The 13,723-nt window shown below is 32.6% G+C and overlaps 1 protein-coding gene across 2 annotated transcripts in view; it reads left to right on the plus strand.

Annotated features, from left to right (window-relative positions):
- PCDH10 (protocadherin 10) overlaps positions 1-13,723 on the plus strand; it is a 61,083-nt gene that overhangs the window by 20,615 nt on the left and 26,745 nt on the right. The window lies entirely within an intron of this gene.

Raw genomic sequence — 13,723 nt, forward strand, 5'->3', positions numbered from 1 at the left:
TGTGAAGATTGAAAGAGTATATGTGAACTTAATTTCAACAAAATTTCCATAATCTACACAGTAATTAAATTATAAATGACAAAAAAATATCAATGACAGCTTTTAAGTCATTGAGTTCAATAAGTAATTTTAAACATATCTTCTGTGTTCTATTTCATGAGTCTGTTGTATGGACACATTTGTGCCTATATGCATCCCATATAGAAGAATTTAATTTTTAATTTTATTTATCAATTATCAGAGGAGAAACAGAGCATAATTATTTAACTAATGGCTACTTCATTATCAGAAGCTGTTAAATACAATAATATGGTGTTTTTTGAGAAACAGACAAGTGACATAATCGATTATGGTCTGTTTATCTTTTAAGGTACTAGTTGTACTTTTTGAAGCCCAGTTCCCATTGCGTATTACAGCAAAATTAACCATTACACTGTAGGGGAAATAGATGTTTGTATTATGAGGAAAATATTATTATTGCTGTTTGTACAAATAGGATTTTTTTTCCTCTTTTCATGTTGCTATTAGCCAGAATCCTACCCTAGATTCCAATATTACCTGTGCTGGATATTTAATGGCATATTTTACACATACTAGAAAAGTGACTTAGTTTATCATCAAGTAGTTGAAGATTCATATTTATTCCAATATCTATATTTAAGCTGAAAGCTAAAGACTGCATTATTCATAAAAAGTATTTTTTGTTAAAGTTTTCAAGAAGTGTACTAAAAAGGGAATAAAAAAGACCCAAGCCCAGGAGAAATACATAAATGAAATCAATATCAAATATCTATTTCTTGAGTTAAATTTTGAATCACCCTGGTTAAAGAAATAGCCATGGTGAAGGGGTTCTTTGCGATCTCACTAAATGTATCATTCGGTTTTGTCTCAAAGTGCAATACATGGTAGAAAGTTCTGAGTCAACATAGCAACAGTCAATAATAAATTATACATAATAAATTGTCTTGATAGTACACACCTGATGGTGTATATAAGATAAAATTTTTCACATGTAGGTTTAAGCAAAATAGCCTTAGGAATAGGTCCATAGATATGAAGTTAATGTTACAGTTTAACTGTTGCTGTCATTTTATTCTTAGAAAGTGTGTAGAAAATCTGGAGGCTGAACTGTAAGATTAGTAAGAAATTATTGTGCTTTTCTTCCCCACTGTTAATAAACCTTTGCTAGTCACTAATGGTGTGGCTTTAAGGTTTATTTGCCAGAGAAAAACTCATCAGATGAATACACTGGATATCATGAAATCTAGTTATCTTTTGGTAGATGTGTCCTGATTCTAGAGTTAACTCAGTCTTTTTGATAAGAACAATGGCAATAGAAAACAATATTACATAGAATCTACAGAGTTCTACTAAATTATACTTTTAGACATAAAAATGATGGCTAATTTCAAGCATATACAAAAATAGAAAGAATAGTACTAAACTCTCCATGTTCTCCAGCCTAAACAATTATCGATTCTTGGCCAAATTTGTTTCATCCAATGCTAAAACATTTTCTTTTCACTCAGATTTTTAAAGCAAATCCAGAGATCCTACTGCTTAATCCATTAATATTTCAGCATATGTTTATTAAAGATAAAAGTCCATTTTTATCACTACTGCAAGAAGAGTATTCCTTTTTTAAAAAGTTCTTACTATCATTGTCTAGTAATTGTTCAAATTTCCATTCTTTCTCCTAAGTAATATTTACATGCACATTTATTATTTATAATTTTCTCATAAATATTAATGCCATTTACATTTCACTAATTTGATTCATGATTAAAATAAGCTCCATACATAGCAATCTATTTTTATTTTTAAACTTTTTATAAAAGTATAAAATACTTGTAGAAAAGAACAAAATCACAAATGTATGTATAACCCAAGTTTTCACAAAATGAGCTCACTTGTGTAATCTGTGACCACAGCATTAACTGGGTATTGTGTTCAGTAGTCAAAACATTACTAGTACCTCAAAAAGTCCTGTATTTTGTCCTCTTCCAGCTACTACCACCTCAGGGGGTGCCACTGCCCTGGGCTCTAACCAAAAATTGATTTTTCTGGGTTTTTAATTTTCTATCATTTGATTAAATGAAATAGAATAATATGTGTGTTTCCCTAAAGTGTAATAGCCAGTTATTCTCTCTGATAATACAGGGTAAGCAATCAGCAGAGCCTAAAATAAACCAATGTGTAAGCTAAAAAGACAGGTTAGTTAGCATGTGTTCTCCTTGCACATGATTTCTCTTACTATTTTTGGAATTCTTAGCATGTCTGGTCATTCAGAAAATGCTTGGTACCTGTCTTTATATCCTCCTTATTGATGGAAAATAATCTGTTAATTTAGTGGTGTTTTATAGAAGCAAATATTCATATGTTCATTTGAATACCAGATTATAATGAAAGAGAAGAAAAATTGAAATGTCTGTATTTCGCATTTCTTTGAGTCTGGGTTAGAGGATTGTGGCAAATTGGCATTCATGATGCTAAAGGGACACTTACTAAAATAAAGAGATTAACATTTTAGAAAATGGCATATCTGAAGAGAGTTTAAAAGGATTGAGGGACTGTGAATTGAGAAGAAAGGGGGAGAGGTGACTTAACAAATGTTAAGTGTTTAAACAAATACTACACAGATAAGATAGCGATCAGTTAATCTGTCTTTCTTGAGAGCAGAAAAGAGAAAATGGAGCTATATTGCATCCTGAGAGATGTAAATTGCACATTATGGGAAATATTCTGACCCTGACATTGGTATTTGCTCCTGAGAGATACGGAAACACTATACCTAGAGAGCTTTACAAACTACCAAGGTAGACAGCATATGTCAACTGTGATTTGGTGGAATGGCACTTTCTAGCTCTGAGATGTATTTCCTGCAGAACCCATTTCCCAGCACTGGGGCCGGTGAGGAGGGAGTGAAGGGGATAAGGCTCAGTTTTACCGGAGGATGAAGGGAAGACAATTGATAAAGCCTAGGTTTTGATCTATGTCCTTCCCTTCCTGTTTCTGTGTTGATGACTTCTTATTTTCTTAGGGATTTTGAAAGGACAAAAATTGGTTTTATGAAGACTTTTTTGTTCCCCTCACACATTGAATTGTAACAGACCATTAAATATCCAAGACTAGAAATTAATAAATCATAATTTTAGAAGGAAATCTGGGGACATGTATAGAGGGCAAAAGTGGAGTATAAAATGTCTGTTATATTATATATATATATATACATATATGTATGTATATATATGTACGTGTGCAATATATAACATATTCTTTATCTATTAAAAATAAAATATTGTATCATTACAAATAAAAATGTAAGGCTCCATATTATATATAATAATAATTTATAAAAGGGAGAGAGAGGACAATAGATTTTAAGTATCTTACTCTATCAAATAACTAATCCTTATTGAACTGGCTTATTTCTTCTATAATAAGAATTTTCCACTTTTGGTATCATATTATCTTCTGCTGAATTTTAAGGAAAATCCTTGGTGTCAGCTACCATGAAATGGCTCACAATTAAGTAAAAAACGGAAACAGCCATTAATAATGATTCAAGGTCAGGCTGCCCATTTCTTAAACTTAATAGTACTATGTGCTTTCTTAACTATTTTGGAAGGTATAGCAAGCACACTGTATATGATCATTACATTTTGGTTTGTTACTTTGGAGAGTAAATTAAAATGTAGCCTTAGCTTGGCAACATGGAGCATGAATAAATTATACACTTAAGAAAAATAAGATGAAAAGAAAAATAATCAGATGGGAAATTGTATTAGCTAAACATTAAGTCTAAATTTAATAACAGTAGTAGCTATTACCGAGTGCACATTTTATAGGCATGAAAAGATGAAATAAGACACAATAAAAACACCAATTTCAGAAATACACAGCCAATGTTATAAGGTGATAGTTATTTTTATCAAGCAAGGGTGATGAAATAATTTTTGACTTAGATACATGAATATTTTGTGATTATATAAATATACTTAATTTTATAGTGGCAAAGGAGTTTGGTATTAAGCAACGTAGAAATACCTTTTTTGATAGACTGGAGTGAATTCTAACTCCTTTGAACTTGAATTAAGTGAAGGATTTAGGAAATCAATATTTTTTAATTACATATAGAATGGTGTGAAGATAATTATTTTTCAAATTATAAGAACACAATATTGACTCATTGAAATTACTGAGAAAGGTAATTTTTTTAATGCAGGCTTACTTAGAATTATTTTTAGGAAATGCTTGATGTTAAATAATTTAATTTTCAGTTTTTGCATTTACAATTGAGCCTGGGATCTAGGGACATAATCCTTGAGAACTTATATTGCTTGCTTTGTAAGAATTCTTCATAGAAATTATGTTTTCATGAAGCTTATAGAGAAGGTGTTCTAATATATCTAATACGGTGAAATGTTATCTTCCCCTTAAATGAAAACATTTAATGTAGTTTATAAAAGACATGTTATGTTTCTCTGAGGTTAATTTTAACTCTATGCCCTTTATTAATCTTTCAAAGTTTTTCATATCTCAGTTACATTCTAATTTCAGAGGGATGTCAAGAGGTCCTATTACTTGTAATACTATTATGTATCCTCAAGTAGTGCCATGGTGGTTTAAAGCTGTAAGAAAAGTTTTTAACCAGCTGCTTTTGGCATGTCTTCCCAAGCTACTGACAAAAACAGTGTGACCCATATTCAAGAAAACTTATCGTTGAGGACCTACTATATATTCCAGGCACAGTGATTTTCAGTTTCGTTTGCCTTAGAACTAGATTGCATAAATGTCCTGCAGGACAACTATATAGGAAAATGATTATGGCTCCTGAAGTCATCACAGACAGATGTGAAAACAAGATCAATACCTTAATTTAAATACAAATGTAATAATGGAATCAATTGAAATACTCTTGAGAGATATCCAAGGGAAAAACAGAAATACTGAGAACCTTGGTTGCAAATGTAAAGGGCATCAGATCAAGTTCATTATTGGTGATCACACATAGCCTCATGCATCCTCATTCAGTCGAGGGATACAGTATCGTCTGTGTGGATCAACATACTCGGATCAGATCATCTTAGTGTCGCCTCTCTCTGCACCCTTCTAGAAATATGCAAAAGCATTTTTAATAATTTATATCCTTCCACCCTATACCCCATGCCAACTACCAGCCACCTTTTGAGATAATTCTGAAAAAAAAAAAAATGAATAAACCGACCTCAGGCATATTATAACACTAGCAAAAAGTTCTCAACTTCCTTTAAGATATACATGAAGTTGGGGATCCCTGGGTGGCACAGCGGTTTGGCGCCTGCCTTTGGCCCAGGGCGCGATCCTGGAGACCCGGGATCGAATCCCACATCAGGCTCCCGGTGCATGGAGCCTGCTTCTCCCTCTGCCTGTGTCTCTGCCCGCCCCCCCCCCTCTCTCTCTCTGTGACTATCATAAATAAATTAAAAAAAAAAAAAACACCTTTAAAAAAAAAAAAAAAGATATACATGAAGCACAGCCTACTTTCCAGTTGGGTTGTGATCTTGGCAAATACTCAAAAAATACCCCAGTCTTATTATTTTGGGGATACATCTTCCTAAGCATCACTGATTTTATCCATTTTTGACTTTATGATAACTTGGAATTTTTAATTTCGGCAAATATCACTTTCTGATTTTGTTCTTATGGTATGTGTGTACTTCCTTTGGACTTGCATCCTACTACATAATTACAGGAGTAGGTCTTTATATCTGTCCTCATATCAGAGATGTGATGTAGTATAATTAAGAGCTCTGGTTATAGGGCCAATCTGCCAGCGTTCCAATACTGATCCCGCCAGTTCCTAGCTGTGTGACCTCCGTAATTTCTTTAACCTTCCTGTAACTCATTTACCTCATCTGTGACATAGATCCTCAAAAGCTCATTGTAGAGATTAAATTATTTAACATATCTAAAGCATTGAGTTCCTGGCCCAAAGGAAGCACTCATTAAGTGTTCACGGCAACCATATATTCAGTTAAAATTGGAACAATGACATCAGCCTGAGTATGGAGAAAATTAAAATTCTAGCTTAAATAGAACTAATTATGCTTTCTTTTACTCCCAGAGAAAAATCAGACTCCAAATGTTCTTTTCACGATATATCACTATTTTACATCTGCAGTATATATTCTTTCACATAATACATATGTTTTAAAAGTTCTGTATCCCTATTTTTCTTCTTCATCTGTGAAACCAGTGAAACCGATTGAACAGAACCAAAGGTATAATGCCCAGCAAAGACTAGATTGTATTCATTTTATGGTGATGTTAGTCACAAAGCACAATCATATTTTTTTTTAAATTTCACATTCTTCTTATTTTATTTGTGCATTAACAATGACTAAAGATATTTGATTAGGTATGACAAATGGCAAAAATAATCCGACAAAGAATACACATTTGAGATGACAGATTCTTATTTTAGTATAAGAAGCAGCATATATTTGAAAGTAAAGAATTTATATTTCTTCAGGTCCCCCAAAAATTGTTAACTGATACAAATAGATGCTCTTATCTAATTTGACATAATCTGCATTGTGACAATTGTACTAGCACAATAGAGTGGGCTCTGGCCTTAGACAGGACACTGTGAGTTCCAAAGAGTTCTGCTACCCTTGTGTGGGAGACCCAGATGCCCAAAGATCATCGCACAGAGTGAAAACAATCTGTTACTATGTGAAAATGGAATCTTTCTATAAGATAGATGAAAGATATCTCTGCCTCCATCAGTATTTGAACCTGCAGAAGCTCAAATGTTTTCTTGCTTCTTTTTCTTCACTAAGATCCCGCTGTCTGATAAACCTAATTCTTTCAGTCAGCATCTTTATTTCTGTTTTTGTAACTTTGTCTTTAAAAGTCACGCAGAACTAGCAAATGATGTCACAAGCTTATTTGAGAAATGCCTGAAAAACTACCCAAACTTTACTTTCTGTGTCTGGTTTATTCGTTGGGCCCATTGTGTACTGTTCAGGATTTTATGATTCCATGTGTTTTCTGTCTCCTTCTTTCCAGGTCGGTTTTGCATGTTTATCACTATTTTGCCTGAATAACAACAAACCTAATGACTAAGTTTTAGTGCCCAATTACAATTCAGCATTATATATTTTTCTTTTTATGTGCCTAATATGAAAACAAACATTTCTCATTCCTTTAAAATGGTGAAATTTCCTCCATTTAATAGTACTGTTGCCCAACTATAGGGAAAAAAATCAAATTTTAAAACAGATTTAACTGTTTTTTCATTTACATTTCTGTGAAAGAAATTGCAGTGTCAACTGCAATTAAGCATTTTCTCTCTTCTCAAAATGCACTGTTTTTCAATGGTTCTACTTTAAGTTTCTCATCTCATTAACAGATAAACAAGATATTTTCTTTTTTATATAAATACCTTTGGCTATGTTTGGAAAAGATCTCTTAGAGTGTAACCAAGGAAGGATTTAGAGAACTGTACTTTAGGTCCTTTATTGGAGAACTATCTGAATGATTTTTACTGATACAGAAAAGGGCATTCCATGGAGTATAGAATTAGATGAACAAAAGTGTGAAACGAGAGAGATACATAGGAAGAAGTGAATACTCCAAGTTATCGAATCTATAACATAAATCTAAGGGGAATAGTGGAAGTTAAAGTTTGAAAGTTATGTTTTGAATAGATTAAGATTCATTTTAAATAATAAAACCAATAGTAATGGTAGCGAACAATTGTTAAGCGCTTATTATCAGCCTAGTACTGAGGAATCTAAGAGTTTCTCAGATATTAATCCATATAAGCCTTACAATAACCAAAAGAAATAAGTATTTTGACCCATTTACAGATTATAAAATTTAAAAAAGAGAGATGTCCAGTTATTAATCCATATAAGCCTTACAATAACCAAAGGAAATAAGTATTTTGACCCATTTACAGATTATAAAATAAAAAGAGAGAGAGAGAGAGAGATGTCCAGTAACTTGTCAATGGTCTGATGGCCAGTGAGGGAGAGCTAAGCTTTTATTTGAGACCACCTGATTCTAGAGGAAGCGTTTATTTGTGTCCCATTCACTATTTGAATCCCAGACTTAAAAAAAACTGGATGCTATTCAGAGAGGAGTCTGCAAAGATGTTGTGTTGGTTGTGTTTTTGGTTTTGTTTTTTTGTCAACAGAGTGTTATTGCAGTTGTCAGGCTTTGTGGCAATAAGAGCCTTGTGGAGAATGAATGAAGGGATTACTATTAGAGAATTAAAAAAAAAAAAGGAAAGTATTAGAATTCTAAATGTAGCAATAAAAGATAAAGTAGTTATCCAGGATGGTTCCGAAATCTTCAAACTGAATGATTGGGAAAAGATTCCCCCCCCCCCCCCATTATACTACTACTGAAGTTCATGTGCTGGAAGACTTTATTCATTTTAAAGATTTTATTTATTTATTTGAGAGAGAGAGAGAGAGCCAGATTGGAGGAGCAGAGAGAGAGGGACTACCAGGGCCCGATCTCATCACCCTGAAATCATGACCTGAGCCAAAAACAAGTGTCAGTTGCTCAACCAGCTGAGCCCCCAGGGCGCACAGAAGGGAATACATTTTGATTGGAAAACTAATAACCATACTACATGTTGGCAAATTGAATTTAAATACAATATATTTTTAAAAGGAAAACTAATAACCAACTAGTAATACCCTTGAAAGTACATTTCAATAAGATGGAGAGAGATAAAATACTACACCTAAAATATATATGGAAAGTATGAAATTTTTTACAGTCTCACAATGAATTGTGAGACTGTAAAATGTGTACGTTATTAAATTAAGATTTTTGGAAGTGAAAAGTTGATATAAGGAAGGGTGATAACTGAAAATATAAGTAGGCTGGAGTTATTTTTCAATAGGAAAGATTTGATCAAATGCATGTGACCATTAATCACTTAAAAAATGTTGCTCTAAATGCCATAATTAAAATTGTCCCTGTGTCTTCACTATTTCTGTGAATTGGCGACCAGATGTTCCCAGGATGAGATTTACTTGTGTCTCTCTGTGAAAGAATAAACAAGAAGCTATATCTTATTTTAGAAAAATTCAGTTTCACAGTTATAAAGTAAATTTAATGTTAGCCTATGATCATTATCTGCCTTATTTTTTCTTTTTTAAAATGTGTGGGGAAAAATTTTTCTATGCTTTTCTATAGGTACCTAGCTTTTGCTGTTGATAGTACTTGAGGCTTGAGATTTGGGACAGAATCATTTCTTTGAGCAGCTCCTTTTGCCATTTTTTTCTTTCACAATTATCCTTAGTATTGCGTTATGAGCTCCAAAGCACTCCGGTAATCATTTGATTGCAAAACATTTTGTTACATTTTGAAGATTTGGGGTGATGGAATACAAACTATTTCCAGATATGTGAAGGATAAACCCTAGTAGCTTTGCTGGGCTCTGTGAAGAGACACAGGTGCACTTTCTTTTGTATGCCCCAAACCCAGTCCTTTCTGCCCAGCTCACCAAAATTAATGAAGACTCCTCTGTTTTCCACGGGCTTCTACTGTCAAGTGGCATATGAATTCATATTCATAGACGTTTGACTTCAGTAGTCTACTCTAAAATTTTAAGAAGCTCTCTGTTGTGACCACAATGATGTTCACTAACTTTAAAAGGTTTTTTTTGTTTTGGTTTTACGTTGAAACCCTGCCTACAGTTTTTGCTTCATGTCATTCAATGATTGTCAGCTTCTCCATACACCATTTTCCCCAGGTCCTTGTGCTTTGACACATTCTATTTTCCCTCTGGAATGCTCTCTCATATACAAAACCACAGCCCAACACATGAGGTTGGCCATCTCTTATCATTAATCAACATTCAACTAATTTTTCCTGGAATAAGGAGCCTTTCCAGACAAAGACAGATATACATTCTTCTTGTTAACTTCTAGATTTTTATACAGGATTGCTGTTTTTAAAATACCTTGTAAAAAAAATTGCCTCAACCATTGGACTGTTAAATCTTTTAAGAGCAGAATCCATGTGTATTCATTTTAGTCTCAAGTCCCAACATTTTGTTTGGAGCAAAGTAAACACCCGTAAGTACTTATAGACTACATCAATGAATCAACAAGTGGAACATCCTAAAGCTAAGAAAGCAATTTTTTTTTCTCTTTAGTTATCTAGATAGGTATCCTCCCAACTTACAAAATCAATATAATTATAATAATCTCTTAATGCCAAAGCAAATAATCAAAAACCCCCAAACCTCATCATTTTCACTCCTAATCATCGTCTTGCAAAATTCCGAAATTTCCATGTACTTTTTATTCTGTTCTTAACTCTATTTGTCCTTTTAATCTTTTTTTCTGATCAATCACTTTTTCTTTAAAACCTCCTTAAGCCTCAAAGTGCCTGGCTGGCATCCAACTCTTGATTTTGGCTCAAGTCATGATCTCAGGGTCCTGGGATGGAGAGCGTGCTTGGGAAGTGTGCTTGAAATTCTCCTCCTCGCCTTCTCTCTGCCCTTCCCCCACTCGCAAGTGTGTGTGCATGTGTGCATGCTCTCTCAAATAAGTACATAAATCTTTAAAAAAAAAAACCAACTCCTTGAGCCTCATGTTTCACTAACACCAACTGCTGATTTCACTAGTATATTTTTTCCAATGGTCTGTTGGAATTACATAAATTTACAATATATGTAAAAAATTAACTAAATATGAGGTAGTTAAACATGAGCATAAATGGAGATCCATTGTTATACATGATTATAGGCAGGGACAGGAGATTATTGATAGTACAAGATAAACTATGGCTACAGGCAATTTATCTGACTTTCCTTTAAGGTTTGGTGCTTTCAGTGTAACAATTGTTACATGTTTGGTATTTTTACTTATCATCATTATTGCATAAGTTATTTTCAGATTATTTTCTTAGACAATTATTTTTCTGTGACCTTGTGGCAACTGAATAGCTCAAATACTTCTTTTGGAATAAGACACAATTTTGACATTTTGTATGAGAACTTTATTAAATACGCGGGTAGGTTTGTACATTTGTCATGTTTTAAAAATGATATAGATATCTTACATATAAACACATATTGTTGATATTATTTAAATAGGATCTATAACTGGCACCAGCAAAGATTGTCTAAAATTTGAACTTTTTCCTAGATTTTTGGGATATTTTTCACAAATAGTAAGCATATAACATGACTTTTATTTTATTTATTATGTGGGTATTTACCATAATTAAGAGGAACGCTGTTTGAGCACAAAGTGTAAAGTCATGAGATGTAATATAACTGTTTAAGGACCCAAATCTTGTCATTTACCTTGTACATAATTAATTTTTAACAAGCATGGTATCATCTTATTTCCACAATTTAGCATTTTTGCTATTTTTTTAAAGGTGAGTTTGGTTCACTTCCTATCAGTTTTTAAAGATTTTATTTATTCATTTGAGAGAGAGAGAGAGAGATTGAGAGCATAAGTGGGGGGCGGGGAGGCAAGGAGCAGAGGGAGATGGAGAAGCAGGCTCTTTGTTGAGCAAGGAGCCCAAGGGTAGGTTGAGATCCTGACCTGAGCCAAAGGCAGATGTTTAACAGACTGACCCACCAGGGGCCCCGCCTATCAGTTTTCAAAGCTTTAATTATCTGGTGATAGGTTAGATTGCAAGAGCTAGAGGGAGGTTTAATGAGTTTCTGGAGATAACTAAAATTAAAAGGTATACATGCGTTTTAGATTTTAGAATAAATGATTTAAAATTATATTTATTATGCAAAAGAAGAAAGAACATTTTATCTAATATGCTATATCTATCTCACAAAAACAAAGATTTCATTCAAAATCAAGGTTAAAATTTAATCACGACACAAAGAAATAATTCAAATGACAACCTTGCATTCATGTATGACATTAAATTCATTAAATATGAATTTGTATTGTAGATAACTGAATGTCATTTCTTTGTCTTTTGAATTTTATATATATATATTTTTACTTTCTTCCTTTGAACTTTAAATCTTAATTTAAATTTTAAGAAATTTTGATGTCTTAATTTTAAATCATTTTAGATGGAAATACATATAAAATTATATGAATTCTAATGTTATATATAACATTATTCTAGTGTTTCTAATTATCTAAGATAATTAGAAAATATAATGCAACATTTTTCTAGAAAACACTGTAATATTTGCCTCACTGGTAACTAGTGTCATCTGCTGTGCCATGAAGCAGATGTCTTGGGATGGGGTTGCCAGGTTTAGCAAATAAAAGACATGACACCTAAAGACTGCATGGGTCATATGTACACCAATGAGTATTTCATTATTTTTTTGAAATTCAAATATAACTGGGCATTCTGTTATTTTCTCTTCCAACCCCTCTCTGAGCCTGCAATTCCTGTTTTTAATCTGCTGTTTGTTTTGACATAGAAGCAACTGAATTATGTTAGGGGAAATCAGAACATTAAGAATCTTAAATAAACAGCCATGATTTTACACATAGTTTTTAAATCATGTGTATTGTGTGTGTCTTTCTTGAAAATAAACTTGTATAAATTGTGTTATAAGTATTTTATTTACCAATCCAGAAGATTTCCCACTTATTTTCATGGTTTAATTATCTAAGGTCTTATTTAAATTATTTTGAAATTGTATCCCTATTTAACTAGGTTATTAGTGGTTAAGAGATTAGATACATGGCTATATATTTTTTAAATGAAGGTCTTATGTATTTTCTTTTTAAGCTTTTCCTATCTTTGCTGGAATATGGGCTTGGTTTTCATATAAAAGACAAAGTGGCGCGCATCGCTAGTAGTTGATCTGAACTCACCGTACAATGATATTTGTGGCAGATAGATCTATATGCATAAGATCCTTATACCTGTAGGAATGACCAATCCCATTCAGGCATTTTTCGTGCTTTCTGCTTTGAAGATTAATGCTAATTTCAATATTGCAGGGAAATAACTAATTTGATCTTCTAATGTTGTTTTGAAGAAAACTAATTGAAATACAAGTGTCTAAATGTCAGTAAATATTATTGATCATTAGTCTCAAAGACAAAGAACCATTTATTCTTTAAAGGAAAATATGGATATTTTGTTAGAATTTTAGATACACAAAATAATGGTATTTGTCTAACTTAAATGAAAATATTCTTTGTCATTATTAAAGTGAGATAATTGAGTGGATTGTCTTCAAAAGAAATTTCAAGAGTACTTCTTTACTGCCCATGTAAAAATGTGATTTTCAAATAGTTTTGCAACAAATCAGTGTTCATATTTAATGGATTATGACAAAGGATTCCAGGAAAATTTTCAATGTTATCATAAACATAGAGGGCAATATATGTCAGAGTTCCATTGCCCGACTACATATCAAAATAGAGTGGAAGCACTTAAAAATGAATTCAGTCTCCAAACTTGATTTTAAGATACCAGTGAGTTGAGGTAAGGTGTTTTTGTTCATCAGAAGCGCTTGATGGAACAACTAGCATGGGCCGGGCAGGGTTATATCCTATTATTTCCCCCCTTCATGGAAAATTTGTTAAGCTTCCAAGGCATAATTTCCCACATTTCTAGCTGAGTTTCAGATAGATTCCTTGAATCTATAAAATTTTATACAATGCTTTGTCATAGTAGATTTTTATTTTATTCGCAAATACTTTAACTTAAAATTGTAATGTCTTTAGCATTTAAAAACAGATATTTAGCATATTGACAACTC

This window comes from Nyctereutes procyonoides, unplaced genomic scaffold (genome assembly GCF_905146905.1).
Source record: "Nyctereutes procyonoides isolate TBG_1078 unplaced genomic scaffold, NYPRO_anot_genome, whole genome shotgun sequence".
Classification (NCBI taxonomy): Eukaryota; Metazoa; Chordata; class Mammalia; order Carnivora; family Canidae; genus Nyctereutes; species Nyctereutes procyonoides.